General features: G+C 39.1%; 1 long non-coding RNA gene across 1 annotated transcript; it reads left to right on the top strand.

The window, feature by feature from the left end:
* Positions 1 to 11,182: 11,182 nt before the first annotated feature.
* On the top strand, positions 11,183 to 13,092 carry LOC308179631. Its single transcript, XR_013940456.1, has 3 exons — positions 11,183 to 11,433; positions 12,270 to 12,386; positions 13,046 to 13,092. It is a non-coding gene; the product is annotated as an uncharacterized lncRNA (long non-coding RNA).
* The last annotated feature ends 5,894 nt before the right edge of the window (positions 13,093 to 18,986 follow it).

The raw sequence follows: 18,986 nt of genomic DNA, 5'->3' as shown, positions 1-18,986 counted from the left end.
CCCATTCACATATTGGCTGGGATCAAGTGACGAACATGGGAGGCCAATGTAGCTGTCACACCTTGACGTTGGATCTGCTGGGTATAAATTGTTAGTGTTTCCATGGTGGCAAAATCTGAGACTCGAATACAAAATAATAAAAAAAGAAAGAAAAGCTCAGATCCACTGTTCATTGAAGTGTGCTTAAATGCTTTATCCTCCACTACGTTTGATTGAGATAAGATCAATTTCTGAAGGTTGATGAAGATGGAAAAAAATACCAGTACTTAGAGGTAAGCATTTGGATCCAATGATTTATTTCAAATACTTCAAATACTGAAAAAAGTTTATAAATTTTAGAAAAATAAATTCTAATATAGAATGTCTCTTTCATCACCTAATCAGCATTTTCTACTCAGAAACCTCTCAGCACATACTAGTTCAAAGTGGTGCCTGTCCTGCTGTCTTCCTCTATTGATGTTGTTTTCCACAGCTTCTTTCTCCCATTTTTGACTGCAGCTTTTCATAATACATAATTCTATGTGAAAGGCTCAGGGCATTAATGCTCTGAGGGGAAAAAACTGAGCTACTGACTCTGGAAGCAAACTGTTCCAGACTCTTTTGATGCTTCATAAAGATGCCCCTCTGCTTTATGCAGTTGTTATGGTTTTCCTAGCTTGGAAGTCTGAATTGCTGAAGACATTCAAGTTAATATGTCTTGCTTGTACAGGAAAAATAAAAACAAATGCTTCATCATGCTGGATAAGTTAATAAAACCTGCTGTGAGCACATTTGCGATATGTTATCTTATTACAGACAGACAAGATGCATTTGCATCTCCATACTGTATGCAGTTTTAGCATATGAGGAGTGCACACGCCATAAGAAGACAATGTTGATCAGCATGGTAAGCTCAAGTCTCAGCATACAAGCAATCCAAGCCTCAAGCCTCATTTTTCTTATTTTGGTATGCTTCATACTAACTATACTTCACTCAAACTTAAACGAGGAAGATCCCAGCCTAACACCTGCCTCTGTGCAGCCAGAATGATCTGTGTATCAGTACAGATGCCCAGGCACATCTGTGCGCCTGTGCTGATCCAGTTGTAGCATGACAATTTCAGTAAAGTTTTCTTCATGGCTTTTTAGTGTTTGCAATCCTAAATCTTTATTCATTCACATTTTGAATGCGAATGTCCTCATGCTGAAGACATTCAGTCTTATCTCAGAATTACTCAATTACTCCGTTATTTTGTTTCTTGAATAATCTGATGGACCAGAGAAAAGCTACAAGTAAAAGGTGTGTTAAAGGTCACTCTCTGCTAACTTCTTCAGTAAGCCCAAGGGCTTCTGCTGCTAGAGACCTAAGGCAGAAGGACTTGATAATTAGTGCTGTATTGCTTCTGTTCTGATCTGCATAAGCCTGGCCATATCATGTTAAATAGTTGTCAGAGTGAAGGAGAGCACACCTAAATGTTGTTAACATAGAAAGGAAATAAATGCTGCTCAGCAGTCAGTCATTCCTGATTCCTTCCAGTAGAAGTAATTTACATTCAATACCTTGGTGGCTTCTGGTTAAGAACTTAAGAGTTTGAAATATTGGATCTGACAGCTGGTTCATGTTTCAAAGGAAAATAAAGCAATAACATAAAGTAGGTGTTTGATATGTCTTGGGAAATAAAATTAATGTCTTAGAGATCTAATTCGTGGCCTAAGCAGCAGTATTTTGGTACAGGAACTCAGGATGGACAACAGTAACATGCAAACTGAAATAAGAATGTTAATTATTCATGTAACAGACTATATTGTAAAAGCACTTTATCTCTTTGTCCTATTGATAAAAGCAAGTCAAAAAATAGAATCATCCACACAGAGTGATCCCTAAAGTCTGGAGTAACAAAACTCCCCCTGAGGCTCTGAGGTAGTATTTCACAGCAAACCTCTTATTTTCCACGGTGTTTTGAAGGTAAGTTGATTTCTGGAAGCTTCATGCAGTTTCCATAAATTCAATTTCTGGAAAGGGAACTATCTTCAGAAAATTACAAAAGATAAAAAATTCTGAAAGACACAGAATATCCAGCCCAGGGATTTGGCTTAAGCCTTGAGTCTGCGGACAGACTGTTCGACTTGTTTTCCAGCATTTTGGCTGAGGTTACATTGTTCTTTATTATTAAGCCTTCTTAAATAACAGACGTGCCATGCAGGAAGCTAGCATCTGCTGCTGAAGGGTCCTAATTTTTCCCCCCATCTTTTTAGTGCAGTTTGTTACTCTTTCCTGTTGCATTTCTTGGGAGCTCACAGTGGCCAGCAGACTAGTATTTCACTGAGCAAGAAGGACAAAAATACAGCCATGTGAATCATTTCTCTACACTTCTGCCAAGACTTGGATCAATGAAAAGCTCTTAATGTTAAATGGCATATATGTGTGTGTAACCTATGTGTACGCGAGGGTGAGACTGTTTTGCTAGCAAGAGGAGAATGAAGAGCACTTACTTCCTTGAATTTCTGCTCTTGTCTCTTGACCTGAGCGCAGATTTCAAGGGCCTTGACAAGGAACGCTAGAGAAAGAGATTACAGGGATTACACTGTATTATTAATTGGCTGCGTTTGATTTATGAATATTGATCACTGAACTTTTGTGTCAACCTGGAGACTGGGGAATGGGCTGAGTTTGGGCTGTGAAGCTAAGTGAACATCAGGCAGCTGTGAACACTGAACTGAGAGTTTGAGGTGCAAACCGGGCCCGGATGCAGACTTTACCCAGGACACGGACATTAAGCTGAACATTTAGAAGATATTATCTTTTAAAACACAGAGGCTGACTAAAACGCTTTGAAAGCCTTTGTGGGAGAACTTTGACAGCAAAATAAATGTCTCAAGCATAACTATATTTGTGTAAACAGGACATCAGGGTTAGAAAAATCCTGGAAGTCTTCTAAAGGGGAAATCTGCATTGTGAGCTCAGACACCAATGAAGCCATGCTGGAAAAAGACCTTAACAGAAAGCTGCTGCCAGACCTAGCATCTTCTCAGCAAATCTGAAGGAACCCAAATTTACTGTGCTCAAAAAGTTACATGATTTAACAGAGACAGAATGGGATCATCTTTATACTGCAGCAGGGCACAGAAGCTTCTTGCCTTTTTTTTTTTTTTAATTATCTTAGTGCCTCCTCACAACTTGCTGTCTTTATAAGATTTGTTTCTGGATCATATTCTGTTAATTAATTATTGACCTAATTGTATCTGCAAAAGGTCAATATGGTTTTGGAATGCGTTCGAGCAATGGAATAGTCTGTTTGCAGTATTGGACTTCACAGCTATGCTCACAAAGCAGTCTGTGCCTTTGTTCTTCTATCAGTAGTTTTGAACATAAGCAACAGAGCACATAAAGGACAAATAGAAAATGGGATGTGAAAAATTTTAGAGCAGAAAAATCTGTAGATACAGTGGACAGTGGAGACATTGGAGACCAAGGCTTTGTCCGGCTCTAAGCCGGGAATGAGATCCTCCTCAGACAGGGCAGTAACCCTTGGGTGGTTACCAGTCTGGTGTCGCGTACTTGCCATTTCACTGTTTTTTTCAGTAGACAGGAGAAATCTGTTCCAATGAAATGCATCTAAAATGGGATTTCAAAACCTGCATTTCACAGAACAGACATTTTTCAACTTTTTTTTTTTTTTTTCTCTGCAAGGAATGTGAAGTTTTAGGCTAATTGTGTGCAATTAACACAATTTAGAGATGTTTGTGTTTTGCCAGTTCTGTGCCACACTTTTTGACCTTCAGTAGAAGGAGCTGGCTTGCAATCTGCCCTGCAGAGATTTACAGAAACATTAATGCTTAAGAGAAAATTCACACTTCTCTCTGATTCAAAAACTTGGAGAAGCTCACAATAAAGGATTTTGGCTGATCGTTCATCTTTGGGGGGAAAAATAAAAATGGCTCATTTGTTCCTGCCTAATTAGTGCCAGGGCTGTGTGTTTAGGAAAAATAAACATGCATGTGAGAAACTCAGACTTCTGACCACATCAAAGATACCTACTTGGAGCACTTGTTTTTTGTTTTCTTGTTGTTTTACGTGGACATGGTAACTGCAATATATTTGAAGAAAGCTAACAGAGTTGCAAGAAGCAAATACCATTGTGTTCCCACATGGATAGCTGTCTGCAGAAGTACGTTATCTAAGAAACCACTGCAGGCAGTTTTGTCATTAGAGAGGATCTGACCACACAAACCTTTCCCAAACATGTACTCCGTGCAGGATTATTTAAAGCTGACTTTCTCCTAGGATGCTTCTGTCTTGGCAGGCTTCTGAAGAAGCATTTCCCTTTCTCCCCACAACAACTGGTTCATGACACTACTTCCCCAACATTCACTTTTCTTGTTTTTATCAAACTTTTTCAAAGGTTTATGCTGAGCAAAAAATACATTCAGTTATCCCAAAGGATGACCTTTTTCTATAATGAATCTTAAAATTCAGGCTGCCAGAACAGTAATGCCACAAATGCCTCCACTCTGGGCCTTTCTCCTGTGTCGTAATCTGCTCTAGCTGATTTATTGAAGTCTGATAAGTTTATTCTTCCTCTGAGACCTGGTCAACTCACAAAACAAGGAAATTATAATCTTTTCATCCTCTCCAACATCAATTCCACATTGCATCTGATCTTAGTTTTTCTTTATAAACAGTATATTAACAACAAAAAAGTCTTAAAAGTTCTGCAATACATCTTTCCTTTGATGGTCTTTGTATTGTTCCACAATAAATCCAGTACAACCCACTTCCTACCCTGAGAGTGTATCTTGCTTGGATATAATGAAGCTCACAATAAATAAAAATACAATTCCCAAATGATTCTGTGTATTTAGCCAGTGAAGTGTGACTTCCTAGCGTGAGACTGCAGTGTGGAGCTTAATTATTTTCTGTGCAATTATTCTGGCATTTTTACCTGGTTCCCTCCTTAGGCAACCATCTCTGATGTTACTGAGGTATTGCTGAGAGAAGGCTGAGTGAAATATGAGTATAAATAACTTCAGATCTGGTCAACCAAAACATCAAAAACAAACAAAGAAAAAGAGTGTTAAATTGGCCTTGAAGCTTTTCTTCCAAGGCTGCCTGAAAATGTATCCTGAAAAATAATTTTCAGCTTCCCAAAACTGTAACAGTATCATGCTTCAAGTGTTGGCCATGGTATTTTCCACTCATGCATAAATTTTCAGCTTGATTTGATTTTATTTTTTTTCCCTCGGAAAAGTGGTTTAGAAGTTAAAACTGATAGAGACACATGGCATGTTGTGGCATTTTTTTTAACATACACATATATATAAAATGTATTTTTCTACTTCTACGTGTTGGAAGAAGCACAGCTTAGAATTTGTCAGTGGTGTTGAAAATGGCAAAATGTTTTGCAGTACTTGTGTCATTCTTGCTGTTAGAAGCCTTTGAGAAGCCCACAACTGCCTGTATATCCTTTGAGCCTCTGCTGCATGTCAATGGTCAGCTCCAGGCTAAAGGGAAAATACATTCCATTATATTCCTTCCAGCTGATGTTAAGAAAAGGGCAGCAGTGCTCAATGATGTCCGAAGGACTGACCAGCTCAGTGAAGTCGTGTTATTGGAATATATTGCACATTCAGAGCTATTCCAGAATAATTTGGTACTGGACACAACGCTAGCAACGCAGACTAATGAGGAGATCAGTGCCACTGATGCTTTCATGTTCTGTGCAGTGAAGGCAGAAGGAAAAATCTGTCTTCTAAGATTACTGAAAAGGGATTATCCTCTATCATAGTTTCCTATGTGTTCAAAGGTACAGGTTAGTTCTCCTGTGCTATTTTTCACATGCTGAGTGCCAGGGAAGTTCTGGGTCTTTTGGACAGCAGGCTGAAATCTTCCCGAGACTTTATTTATGCCTTCTTAGCGAATGGCTTGTTAGCAACAAAGCGGAATTGACACATACATTGCACACTGGATAGTGGGATTTTCACTCGTCTTTCCTAAGTAAAGAATAGCAAAAGTTAGATACCTGTGAAGACGAAAAAGTTTATGGAATTTGAAAACTAACCTGTAAGGCTGAATCTTTGAGATACCTCTCAATATTTTACACAATATGACGTCTTGTCCTTTTTAAAGTTCACTGGGAAACTACCTAGTAATTAGTTTAAAAATAATAATCCAGTTTTAAAGTTTCATATTGCTTACCTGCATTTCCCACTTGAAACAAATACTCTGCTTTAGTAAGGGTTCTGTGTATAGCACAGAAATCTGAAGAATGGTTGTTTGTTCCTGCATCTTTGGTAATACCTGCTTTGTAGTGTGATGGCTTTAATCCCCTGGGTGGCAGAAGGAGAACTTAGCTGGATTTCAGGAGAAATAGGAAGCCATGTACAGTAGATGCCAACTATTAACAATGATTTTTTTCTCTGACCATGATATTAAAGAAATGCTGCTGTAATTTACTAGTACTTTATGTGAGATTATTTACAGAAGTCAGTATTTTTTCATTTTAGCCTCGGTCAAAAAGGCCATTGAAAAGACATGTTGTTTTTCTTTCAACTTAACGGCACAAAGGCAAATTTCTTTACTAAATACTATTATTAAAGACAATACTCAACCTATTGTTCTTTTCTGATAACTTTCCATGTTACACCTGATTGCCCAAGCCCCTCAGTTGCCTTTGCCAAGAACCAAGGTCTGAAAAGTATTTTGTCAGCTTCAGTACAGGAATAGGTTTTCTCAAATAATGTCAGAATAAAGGCAAAAGCCCTAAATGAAATTAAAGATTAGGGTTTTACTTCCCCCCTCTTGTTCTTACTTTGTTTCCCAGGTGCAAGTTATTCAACTTTTATAAGAAATACAGTTTGTGTGTAACAAGGGGTAATGTTGTAGTATTCAGTATAAAGAAAATACTGCTAGCAGAATGTTTTCTTTGCATCAGGGAGGCAGTTACCACCACTTAGATTTCTTTGTAACCATTTAAAATAATAAAACTCTTAAGTAACACCCATTCACTATTCTAGAACATGATTGCAACTTTTCCTGCAGAATACGGAAAGCTATTAAATAAACATTTTCTTCTGTGCCACAAGGTTAAGTATGTTAACAGCTTGCCAGTGCTTTTCAATTTTGGTGGAGTTTTGAGCAGCCTGCTTGATTTCTGGGCAATGTAGGCTCCTTATATCCCCGTCTCCAAACCCTAGATATCTAGAAATGTCCTAAACCTTTTCATTCTGAAATCACCAGCTCTGTTTTTGGATATGGAGAAACCAGCTACTTTGGGCAGATTAGTCTGCCTGGACTGTTGGCTGAGCTTTAATGCCTAAGGAGGCAGGAAATGCACCAGTTTGATGCAACTTTCCAGTCCCTGGAGCATGCAGCTGTTTTTAAAGCCTTTCTAGCAATCAATTCTGAGATTATGGGCAGCATTGATCAGGATTGCATGCATAGCTTAAAAAAAAAACAAACAAAAAAATCCCACTAAAACCAACAAAACACAAAAGCAAACGAACAACACCAAAGAAATGCACAGAAAATACAATAAAAGAACTTACTTTAAAGAATTTTAATCTTTAATTAAAGGATCTTATGTTTTTCTCTGCGCAGTTCTGTTAGCTGTTTGAGTTGGTCTCAAACACACATGAGTTTCTGTAATTATTTACTTTGTTCTTTGATGTGTTTTCCATTAGAAGCAAATTTAAGGACAAAATCATCTGCAATTTTGAATAAATTAACATTTGTATAGGAAATATTTTCATGATTATTCTTCAATGTATGCATATTGTACAGTAAATTTTCTGCTTAAAAGTCTTCAAACACCAAGTAGAAGTTTACTCTTGAGCAAATTGCTTACAATTCCCACCAAGGAACAAGAAGTAGCTTATTAACCAGTTGTGACCTCTTTTGATTTCAGATGAATAAAACTGAATTTTGTCTAAGTTTCTTCTTAACATGCTATTTTGGAGCTGCTCTGTAATTAAATGCTTGTGTTTGAGCAATATAAAAACCTTAATTAAAAAGGCAGAACCTCTCTTTTGACAACGTGTTATAAAAGGATTCTGCCATTGAACAATACTCTCTTTTAACTGCAATATGTGAAAATTATTCTTCCCTGTGTTTCTAAAAGCCTCTGTTTCAGTGTCAGCAAGCTATGAAAGCGGTGCCCATTGCTCTGCCAAGCTCTGAGAAGCACGAGGGTTTGCTCGCCCCGCCGCTGGCTGCTGCTACTCGCAGCAGGGACCTGGCCTCCGGCAGGCTGCTAAGAGCATGGCCAGGTCTGCCGAGGGCTCTGCGGTGCTCGGCCCCCTTCCCTGTGTGGGAATTTGTAGGACAAAATCTCTCCGCTCAAAATACATTAATTGTGCTCTTACTCACCCCTGATGCTTGTCAACGGAAAAGGGAGGACTAATCAGTGGTTATTTTGAAAGCACTCTGTCTTTGTCTCTGGGCAGCTTTAAGCATGCAAAAAGAATTGAAGGTTTCCTTGAAATTTATGCCATTGTCTGCCTGAGCAGTAATTGCTGCAAAGTGGTACCATCCCTATTTTCTTTCCCTGCAAGCATGGTTAATTAAAATTTTAGATTCATGATCTGTGAAGATAACTATCAGCTCTAAGCGGGATCTCGTCAATCAAACTCTCCCCAGTTAGTGCCCTTTTATCTCCAGTCACAAGAGTAACTGTTGGAAGGTTGCAGTGCTTCCTAGCACCAGCTGAAACCTCATTGTTTGGGGAAATTAAAACAAAAGAAAATGTATTTGTAAAATCCCAGTTCGGGGCAGAAGGATGGCTTGGAAATGTGTATGGCCAAGATTGCAGTTTTAACTGTAAATGGGATGAGCTTTTCAATTTTTAGTGTATGTAGTTATTCAAGAGATTGACAGATGTTTCAATTACAATGAAGTAGTATTTTCATGGGAAAAATGTGTTAAGTCCTATGTAATGTTTTTGTAAGAATCAGAAGATGGAAACTGAAGCCAGACATATGCCAATTAAAAAGATCAGACGTAGATTGCAACTGCTACAATAAATCCATAGTTCTCTGCCCTCAGATGTCTTTGAAGTAATATTAAATATACTTTTGGAAGATTAACTCTAGAAAAATATGAGTTAAGCTTTAGTCAAATGTAAATAATTGCTCCAGGTTGAAGAGCGATACTTTTCCAGAAAGCCATTTGATTTGACCTTCTGGGCGGCTGGCTGAGGGATGGAGTGTGCCTGCCTCCAAGGGGCTCGGAGCAGAGCTAAGGAGGTGGGGTGTTTGTGTTTCATGTTAGCCTTGAGTAAAATGGGAATGAAAAATTGTGGTGGGCCCCAGGAGCATATTGTGTCTGTGGAAACAGCTAACCAAAGAGCATTGTGGGGAGCCTGAGCAACCTACATGCTACACCATGAAGTAAGAGCATTAGTACAGCTTCTGGACTAATAGCCTACTGTGAAAACATCTTGAACACGATGGGAAATGGGAACACTGCAGCTTCACACTTGTGTAAGCTAATGCACTCTCCTAAACAGGATGTTTCCCCATCAGCTGCTGATGATGAAGAGGGAACACACTGTTCTGGAGACTCCTTTTCCATTTATGAGTAGTGGTAATTGAATAGCAGGCATTCGGAAAACACATAAAGGATTTTTACAGATTAATCTGTGAACCAGGGCGTCTGCTCGGCTCTCAACTTCTGCTGGTCGCATGGTCAAGCTGTACGTACGACCCACCTCTGCAGCAGGGCATAACCTCTGCTACCTCCTCACAGCCTCTGATTTGACTTCTATCCACAGGTCCGACTGTGTCAAATATATCGCTGAACATTGCTCACTGACAATTTATGGATCCTCATTCTCAAAGCAGTACTCAAGAAATCAGCAGCATAAATGTAATAAAGGACCTTAGGGTGTCCACTGGGGCAATTCGAATGTTTCTGTGCTCACATATAGGAGATAAGCTGCCACGCCAACACCCATTGGTTTGTTTTTATAAAAATGTATTCTTGTGCTCTGAGCTACTTGTTATTGTCTTCGGTTCCGATAGCACAGGGAAAGAATGGCACATTTACTATAAATCAGCCCATGGTTCTGCCTTTCTGTTGAGAGAAATATTGTTTATTAGAACAGCAGTTGGCAGCACTTGCTGGCAACTTTTCTCATCTATTTCAGTGATAGATAGTAGTGGTCTTGCTGCATGGCTGGATGCATCTTTGGTCGTGTGCTGTTTTGTTCTTCATATAGGAATAATGTATGGTTTGAGACACTCTATGAATGTGTTGTAGTCTGTTATACAAACCTAATTTCACAATAGCTGATGCATATTGTTTCTTTTCAAGTTTGTTTCATCGATCCAGAACAACTTGTGTTGATTAAGCCCTTGTAAAAAGTGTACAGATAGTTTGTACAGAGCAATCTGATTGTACCCTGAAAATATAGAAATGCAAATATATTATCTTGGGTAACTTCCACCTAATCACTATTAGTGATGTGCCAACTAAAAGGAGTCAGCTCCATGCAGAAATGGGGCAGGGTCTAGCCAGAAGAAAAGAAATTTTGTTGTCTTTCTTGTTCAGAAGACGTTCAGCAATGCACAAGGAGTGTAGCAAAACTGACAACTAGCTCCAGATTTTCAGTCCTAGTCCAGTGATTTGAGCAGATGCACAGCTTTTTTGACTCCTTAAAACTAGCTGTCCCTGACTGGAGTCCATATAAAGGTTTTGTCCCAGGAATTGTTTGATCTTTGTCTAAACTTTAACATAAAATATGTGCATTACAGTGAATTGGGGTTTGGAGCTCATGAAACATTGCTGTTTTCTTTCATAGTGAACAGGGAAAGAAACTGAGCTACATGGTTGCTACCAAGTTTAAGAATCTGTCAAACACCTAATTTGCTGAAGAAACCCTGCACAAATTTTTAATGCAACTGTGAGCTGAAGCTGAGCAATGAAACTTGGATCCTGGTCAAAGCTGAATTACACACAAAAGTGTTGTGCAGTCATTTTGGTCTGAACCTTCAGGTCAAAAGCAATAGATGCTGTGCAACTTCCAGCATAACAGCACCGAGGTACAGGACACGAGGCCTGTTCTTAGGCATATCAGCACTAACTAATAAATGCAGGACAGATGTATTTAATTATCCTTAACTAGAGGGTTCTTAACTAAAACGATAATAACAATAATAAAATCTCAACAACAGCAAATAGTAATATCTTAAGAAAAAAAAAGAAAGCCCAAAAATATGACCAAAGAAGCCTGAAATTTTACTTAAATGAGTTAAAAAAGAAAAAGAAAAAAAGAAAAAAAAGGAAGCTCATTATTCTTCTACCAGGCAGCTGCTGTGCTTGGTAATTAGAGAAAGAAATGAAAAGCCTTCAGTTCATCTGCGTACTTTGTTTTTAATGCACCGGTGGAAGAGCAGACATACCAGGGTCTATGAGAGAGTTCTGCTTGAGCTTTGAAGGGCAGGAGAATATTAAGTAAGGTAAGGCTGCTTCTAATAACAGGTGTGAACTTGCAAATGTATGGAAAGCCTACTTTTCTCTTTAAATTGTCCAGTTTTGGGGTACTCTCATAAGCAAGTAAATCTGAAAATTAATCTAATCACTTTGCTCTCCTTCATCATGCAATGCACTCATGTGAGCATCAGGCATGCTTGACGTTATTGTGAATTTACTCAAAATAAGATATCCATCTAACTCGGTGATCTGGAGGACTGTGTTTATAAGGCTCCTTTTAGGGACCGAATCATATATCATCTCTTTAGCCGTGTACATAGGTACAGGTACCCACCTCTGTTAGTCTGTGCTATTGAAGAACTACATAGGTACTTGCGTATCTCAATGCAAAGGACGATATAATTAGTACTGGGGGTCAGAAGTCTAATGACCCCACTTGGTTGGGCCATCACTTTGCTACTCGCAATCATGTCTTGTTTTACATCTACCCTGCAGCGCAGCATGGTGGCTTCTGCAGGTTCATAAGCAGCTGAATGAGACTGGCTTTATAGGATCTCTCAAGGAATACTTGTGGCTTTGCAGGGTTTCAGCAGAGCTTGTTTTTCAGTGCATATGTAGTTTTGCTTATTGGGAATGTTAACCAAACTGTCTGGGACTTTCAGCCCACTGTTGATGGCGTCCTTTTCCCCTCCCTCCTCTGCTTTCAGTTCTAATACCTAAACAACAATGAGTTCATGTGTGCTTTATGAGATTTCCCTGCTCCCAGTAACAGTTTGGAATCCTGTTTCTGTTCCACTAACTAGAACAGAATAGAAAATATGCCATTGATTTTCTATAATTGTATTACTTTAATTGCTACTAGGTGCATGTGGAAGAACAGAGGCCAAAGCAAGCAAGCTCTGTCCTAGAGACCTTGCGTGCCAAGAAGAGAGCTATCGGGGAAGCTGGGAAATTCAGGGAGAAAAGGGAGAGACTGCTGGTAACAATTTTAGCATTGATCATCAGTTCAAACTCCCTAAAGAACTTACATTACAGTTGTTTTTTGTTTTCCAATAACAGTGTGCTAGGACCACTCCTTATTATGCAGTTATTATTATGCAGTGCAAGTATATAAAAAAAAAGGTGCATCTAATAGAATATATATATACATATATATTTTGTCACTGATATGCATTATTTCCTTTTCTTCAGTTTCCTAGCCCTTGTGGATGTAATTAGCAATTGGACTTTGTAAATTGAGAGGAGGCTGAGGAACATGCTATTTCTCTGATTTTGGCAGAGAAAGGCTCTAATCATTTGGGTAACTGAGGAGGTAGTTAGGAGGGATGGCCAGGTTTTGTAGAGAAGGTGAGAAGTCATCCACAGACTTGTTGTGAATGTTAATGATTGTTAAAAGAGAGGATCAGCTGCACCCGTTCACAGCAATGTAAGGACTGCTGCCTGTCAAAGACTTTGCATTGGTCTTCTGCTTGTTGTGTCAGGGTGCTGTCTATGGCCAGTTCAGAGAGTTGGCTTTTAGATAACTGGTTCTGTTCAAGCCTTTAGTTTGTCAGTGTCATAATTTATACGTTGTTGACTCTGTGGCATAGATAACTGACTTCTGAATTGTATATATGTGTATTTTTTTTTTTCTTTTAGAAAAGCATCTATGCTAACTGGATATCAGTGATCGTGCAGATTATCAGATAAGTAATCAAAGTTAATAAGCACTGCTTGTAGTATGCAAGGTTTGGCCAAATTAGTATCAGCACTGACCCACCTGGGCTGTGTAAAGCAGAGGAGGAGCCTTAGCTCCGTGAAGGTGCTTGGAGGTCCTTGATACACAAGTGCACTCTGGCTTATAATTATTTCCCACAATTGGTGTGGCTGTCTTTATTAATGATGTGGTATCTGTCCTTTCTTCTGGATCCCTAAAAAGGAAGCCCTTCCAAGCCTGAGTTTTACAGTGTTTGTAACCTCTTCTTTTTCAGTGAACACCAGAGAATGAAACACAAAATTTGAGCCAATAGTACTAGAGAAGGCTGGAAGGAGATGCTTGTTTAGAATTACTGACAGCTGGATAGTAAAAAATACATTCATGTTAGCCAGAATAGAGTCTCCTTAAAAATTCTGAGTCCTACTTTCACTCTACACTTGTGTAAAGAAATTTTTACAGTGACACAATTAAGCTTTCAGAGGACCAAGTCCAGCCCCCATTTGCAAAAGTGATGGAAATGGAAACTTATTGGAAATTGCTGCATGTGATCTGCAGTGTGCTTTTCTGCTTAGGCCAACAGCATCTATTAGGTTTGTTTGCATGATACTTGTTAGAGATGCCTGATAAATGCTTGTTTGGTCAGTGTTCCATGCCTGTAAGAGGATGAGTTGAAGGAGAATAGTTGGCAAATATTCACCATTGAAATGCTCGAGTAATGCGAAACAATTAAGTGGGAGTCTGTCTGAGTCTGCATCAACCAGGCACCAACCTCCTTGAAACAAGTGTGAGATTCCCCCAGCTTGTGGGAGCCCTCTGGGAAGCAGCTGTTAATGCGTATTGTATTCCTTACTAGTCATGGATTTTATTTGGCACGACCCTTTATTTGTGCCTCTTTTCCAGTCACCCAGTCAGCCAAATTATGATTGTGTTGAACTCTCAGTTATAAGCCCTACAGAAACAGAGGGCTAGTAGAAATTAGCATAATTGTTTTATGCAGTGAATCAGGAAAATATTTTGTTATTTGAAGTATCAGTTGAGTCGCAGAACGTATGTTAAAGAAATGCCTTTGAGATAGTGTAATCTGTTTCTTTGTATACATTATGCATTCATATAACTTGACATTTCTTACATATGAATAGCCTGAAAATATGCTGATTGTAGCAGCAGCGTGTTTATCTGCAGCAAAATATTATTCTGTGCCTGCGGGTTACATATTAAATGACTTAAATTAGAGGAGACGGATTATTCAGGAAACTCATGCAGATTAACACCATAACATGGATGATACTGTATTTATGTGGTGCACTATTACTGTAACCCTCTTTCATAACTGCAGTCTTTCTCTGCTGCTACTGTACCACCTCCGGCCTGATTATTGTGTTAGCAATTCTCCAATAGGGGCAGAAGTCGGTGATAATTCATGCCGGTATTTCAGAGCAGTTTGAAGCTATCTGAGTTATATATAGTACGAATCAAATCCTGATTTCATTAAAGCTGATGGCAAAATTCCCATTGACTTAAGAGGGACCTGAATTCTGATTCCAAAGAGGAAATTGTCCTAAGTGCATGGGCTATAAATACGCAAAGCACATAAGGAAGATTCAAATGGCATAGGATTACAAATAAAATACCTCTTTAATATGTCACAAAAATTACTTGAGTAATATACTTTCTCAACATCAGTTGATAATCTCGTTCAGAAGTTTTTTTTTTTTTCTTTCTACTGTATATTAGGTTAAATAACCTTGGTGTGATGACAATCCAATCACAGTTCCCTCCAAGTAAATGGTTTGAAAATACAAAGTGTATTTAATCTCATTAAGGGTGACCACATCAGGAGGAAAAAAAAATAGCATCTGATGTAATGAAGCTGTTGGTGATATCATATGGAGGATGAATATTGTGGATCAATACAAGTTGTTCTGCTTGGCAGCATTCAGGAAACAAGTATGTTAAAACCTGGCAGCAAAATCTTAACATATAGACAGAAATGAATTGTATTTTAAAACTATTAACTTCCATGCCTTATAGTAACTTGATTTAGCTGGAACAGATTTGCACCAAGCCTATTACTAGCTGCAGAGGGGAAAATTATTGAACAGGCACACAGAGTGACAGGCTAACGCAAATATAAACAAAACTGAAATATCATTAAGGCACTTAAACTGCACAGATCCTCCAGAATCGATGGTAGACACACTCTACTTTTAAGCGCCTGTATTATGTGCCTGAGAATTTGTTGGCTGAGCTGTTCATGTCTGGATATGGCATTCAAATTAAAAAAAAAAAAAAGGCAACATCAAAAATCACGTAATTTTTTGGCATTAACTGCAGTAGCTTTGTTTCTTTAAAGTCTTCCCCTCTTGTTACCCTTTTGGCTTCATAGCTTGCCCTTGTGCAAAGTACGGGGTGATATTCAAAAATGAGAGGGAGGATGTAATTTTTGAGTACACCAGAAACAAATTTCTCTGACACCAGAAAACAACCCCACTTGAATAACATCCTAGGAAATATAGTTACTGTGTGGTTGGAATAAGTGAACAGCAAAACAAGGCGAGATCAACAAAAGAATATTATCATTCCTATAGCTAGAATCCTTTTATTTTTTTTTTCCCCCCAAAAAACTGTTTTTCTTGCGTCTTGTACAGATGAAAGAGGTCAGTTGGATTTGTCCCTTTGTCTGCTGTCAATTTACACTCCTGCTCACTAGCCTGTTTTTGCTAAAGAGTATATTATAGTGAAGTGCTCATGTTGGTATGTTGTAAGTCAGCAGTGTTAACTTGCTTTCTGCATCCTACTACAAGAGTAGCTTTAAAAGCCACCATTCAAAAAGTCAAGAGCAGGTGAGTTGATTGATGTCGTGGATTGCCTTGTAATAAGTGCCGCAGAATCAGGGATGTGTCTGTCCCCTCATTGTATGGTTCTAGATGACAAATTGCAGGTCCATGGTAATATTTTGCCCTTTAGTATGATGTGCAAACAAAAGGCTATTTTACAAGTGTTTTGTTTGAGCTCAGATAAAAGTGTTAGTAAATAGTCCTCTATTTGCAGGAGTGATTAATGCTTTCAGATTTGGAGCAGCATTTGTATTATAATCATTACGGTTTGGTTTTGATGACTAAACCTTTGTGCCCTACACCAGGGTAATGCTTCTTTAAAAAACAAATAAAAATTAATGGGCATGTAAAAACACTCCAAAAAGTACAGAAGTTGGAAATCACTGTAACTGGCTTGGCTTCACATTCTAATATTCAGTAATGCTTCTGAGGAGAAGGGTCAACCTGCAAGTAGCTGGGGAGCTTTGAGGCTTTTGGGATGTAGCTGGTAGAAAGGTGTAGGCTTGAGGGCCACCCTGGCTTGCCGGTATAAGCACAGCTAAGGCCAAACTTGCGTGCTGCAATGCAGCATTGATAGATATTACTAAAGTAACTGTAGGCAGGCTGGTGTGGTATAATGCTGTATAGCTCGGATCTCAAAAACAGGGGAAGCAAACGTGCTGTGCCCAAGAGAAGTAACCCTGGTTGAGTTAATTCAAAAGCAGTAGGGGTGTATCAGTACCAGCTCCAAAGCTGGCTTATCCAGCAAGGCTGAAGGCTTGGCACCACTCTGCATTATTTCTGGCAAGATAAATCACCCTCGTGGTAACCAAGGTGAGGGTGTGCTGGGGGAGCTGTGGTGCTCCTGTCTGGTAAGACCTTTAGCTTTATCTACAGATAATTCACCTTGGTTTAACCACTTCTTTGCTGCAGTGGTTGTAACTGAATTCATACAATCACATGCAGACAAATTTCAGTTGTTACAGCATGGCTCTGCAGCCAGAGAGCTTGCATAGTGCTGGGACTGTGCTGGCACCTACAAAGCTTGCAAACAGGGTAGAACAGACTCATAAAAATCACCCTCCTGTGTCACTAGTTGAGTGAGTTAATCATTCATGGGTTTTTGCTCTCACAGTGGTCCATGCTAGTTTGCTTTCTTCTTAGGGATTCTCAAACCACTTTCTGCACTTTAAGAATATAGAGGTGATGACTTTGCTACCAACTGCTGTCACTTTTCAAGCAAAGCCTGACAGCTACTTAGCTGCTATAAACAGTGCTATAAAAGTGCTGTATAGCAGCTAGCACAGCTGCTTATATACAAAAGAAACATACAGATAAGTAGCAGGTAAATCTCTCAGAAGTTTAAGATCATGCTAGAAGGAGGTTGTATATCATGATAAACCACCAAGAGGGTGGTTAGGCACTGGGACAGGCTCCCCAGGGACGTGGTCATGGCACTGAGCGTGCCAGAGATCAAGAAGGGTTTGGACAATGCTCTGTGGACGTTCTATGATTTTAAATGTCACTGTATGAGCTACTGCATACATCTGTATAAACCTCTTTACGGAGTACTTGCCTTGATGGATCTACTATTGGTAAAAGTAATTTTAAATTCTTAATGAGCATCACAAGTATCCTGTTCAATGGGGAATAGCATCATTAGCACAACATACAGAATAACCAGACTTGGGTGTCTAGTAAATGTGCTGGCTATCATGAATGATCAGTTCCAGAAAGTGCTTCAGGAGTACTGTAGGAGTCTCCTATCTATCCAGTGGTATTGTTTAAATCTGCTTAGCGGAGAGGTCTGAGTGATTTCTTACCCTCAATAGTAAGCTGTATGGTTTAGACAAATAGTCTCTGATTTTTAGAGGGGAGTGTTTTTTTTTCTTTCCCCTCTGTGGTTGTCAGTTTATATACCTCTTTTTAATGGGCACACTCGTAGCCAGGCAATTATCATTTTGTTATTGTGGTTGAATTGAAAGGATCGTTGTAGAAAAATGACAGCACTACGCATGCTTCAGTATTGCTGAACCTGAACAGTATGCTCTTCATCTCATAACCATATCCATTTGTAATCTTCTCTTCCTCCCTTGTCTCTAGAGCAACAGCAGCAGAGCAGCTGCTTGATCGCATGTGGAGTGCATATTGTAAGGCATCTTGCTTGTATTCAAATCATGGGATGACTTCGCTCTTACAGAGTGAAGGATTCCTTGGACTGAATGTGTGCTGCAGTCTTTTGCGTAACTGGAGACAACACTGCATTAATAGCTAAAGGACTTTCATTAAATGGGATAACTTATGAACCAACCTAGAAATATTTGGGTTGCTATTTTGAACTGAATTACCACAGCTCCAACCTCACAAAGCACTGATAAGACTGCAGCGCAACATGTAGCATACCTGGGCTAAGTAGAGCTTACCTAGTCTGGGCAATATAAAGCAAAGAGCATTGCTGGAGAAACAAAACAGAGGTCACATGAACTGCCTGGAAACTTCTATGAGACTGGACTGGTGTGGATCTTGGAGGAACTGAGCTTTTTTCAAAATCTGAAAGACAAAGGAGTTTTAAATTTAGCAGAACAATTCACACTTACCCTTATTTTTAGGAGCAGTATGAGTGATATGGACAGCGAGGTGCTAGCCTTCTTTTTGTCAGGTTGGCTTTTATCGAGTACTGTTGGGATCCAACATCTACAAGGACGTAGAATTTGTTAAAGTCAATGACGTTTACAAATCAGTTCCCAAAGGTGTGAGGTATGTGTAAATTAGTTCTTTGCTGTGTTCCCTCCTAATTCTTTTGAGTTGGAGAAATGCAAGAATTCTAAGGAATTACATACATTTTCATGGTCTTCAAGAAGTTCAGAGAGAAATCCCTTCTCTTCCAGTTAAGAGTAATCCCCTCAAATGAGGAACATCGTCATTGGAACAATGGCCCCTAAACCATACAGTGCGGAACAAAGGCTGGAAATAAGCTGTTTTGAAGAAGTGAAAAAAGTGGGCTAGAGGTTCCTGAGAGAGACTGTATTAAACTAGAGCCAGGACTCTGAACTGCACTTTTGCCTGC

This window comes from Anser brachyrhynchus (assembly GCF_964034855.1).
Source record: "Anser brachyrhynchus genome assembly, chromosome: 17".
Lineage (NCBI taxonomy): Eukaryota > Metazoa > Chordata > Aves > Anseriformes > Anatidae > Anser > Anser brachyrhynchus.
This window is presented reverse-complemented; position numbering and strand designations above follow the sequence as displayed.